The sequence below is a fragment of the Somniosus microcephalus genome, chromosome 1, assembly GCF_052327205.1.
Source record: "Somniosus microcephalus isolate GS21.2 chromosome 1, FLI_Smic_1.0, whole genome shotgun sequence".
NCBI lineage: Eukaryota > Metazoa > Chordata > Chondrichthyes > Squaliformes > Somniosidae > Somniosus > Somniosus microcephalus.
The window spans coordinates 367725556-367726974 of record NC_140987.1 but is presented as its reverse complement, the minus strand read 5'-3'; the positions used below and the strand labels follow the sequence as shown (position 1 = coordinate 367726974).

Genomic DNA, 1419 nt, shown 5'->3' with positions numbered 1-1419 from the left:
GCCACCAGGAAGGTTATAGAACACACCATTGGCATCCTTAAGCAACTCTTCCACTGTCTGGACTGCTCTGGAGGAGCCCTATCAGGTGAGAAGCTGAGGAGCAGGAGCACAAGGAAGTGGAGGAGGAAGAGGAGGAGCAGAGGAAGTGGAGGAACAGGATGAGGAAAGGAGGCTACAGTGTAGACAGCCCCTTTCTGCCTGGGCTCTACGTGATGAAATAATTAATGAGCAATACCAGTAACCTTAACCACACCTCACCATTTACCAATAGTCCGTGACTCCTTACCTTTCCTTTATCACTGACAATCACATTGTCCTCTTTCCGACAACACAAAATTAAAAGCCGCCAGAAAATGCAGATTCCAATCCAAATATATAAATTCAATCATTACATAATGCATACAAAAATAAACTAATCACCCTTATGCATTGCCTTAGTGCCTCTTCCGTGTGCCTTGTCCTCTCTTGTTGGTCCTATGAGGTGCTTCCACAATGGCTGCAACATGGGTGGTGGAAGGCTGCTGACCTCCAAGTGAGGAGACTGCAGATGGCCTTGGAGGGTGACATCGAGCAGCTCTGGGCCTAGAAGGCCCGGCTTCAATCTGCACCATTACGACCTGGCCTGCAGCAGTCTGGGCTGGCTGGCAAACAGGCAACAGCAAGGGCACTGGCAGAGCAGCAGGGGTGGGAGCAGGAATGCTGTCATTCTGAGAGAGGACAGAAGGTTCGTGCTATATGGAGCCACTGCCACTCTCCCGGGTCAGAGCCTTAGCAATCCTACTGATCTGTTGGAGAACAAATTGATGGACTGCTGTGATGCCCTGGAAGCCCCTTTGAACAGTGGTTTCCAGAGCCACAATGGCAGAAGTCTGAGCTTGCAAGGCAGCAGTCTGACCATCCACTACAGCACTCAGAGCTTTGATGGGAGCCATTTGTGTTGCAAGGGAAGCTGAAACATCGGCCATCAGACACTGCATCATGATGGGTTCCACAGGTGTGCTGATGGAGGTGACTACCTGTTCCATGTTGGAAAAGATAGGCCCCAAGCTCTGCGCAAAGCCCTGTGCCAAGTTGGTGCTGGACTCCTCAATCCTCCTTAACATTAAGCGGAGGCTTTCTGGCAGGCTTTCCAATACACCAAGCAATTGGATATGTATACCCATCAGCCTTCTTATGTAGCCTGGCCCATCGAAGTCCTCATCTAAGTCCTCAACAGCAGAACTTGTGTGCGACCTCGGCCTCCGGCGATCCAGCACCTGCGCTATCCTTTTCCCCCATCCTGGCTCCTGCGCACTTGCTCACATGCAGATCCTGCCTCTATCCTAGCCTCTAAAATAAGTGCAGTGTCAGTATCTGAGCTGGTGGCTGCAACTGTAAGATCGAATGACGGTGACTCTTTATTTTCACTAACATAAAAGG

At 50.5% G+C, this 1419-nt stretch overlaps 1 pseudogene; it reads right to left on the bottom strand.

The window, feature by feature from the left end:
* Positions 1-412: 412 nt before the first annotated feature.
* LOC147125006 (uncharacterized) lies at positions 413-1163 on the bottom strand (annotated as a pseudogene).
* Positions 1164-1419: the final 256 nt, after the last annotated feature.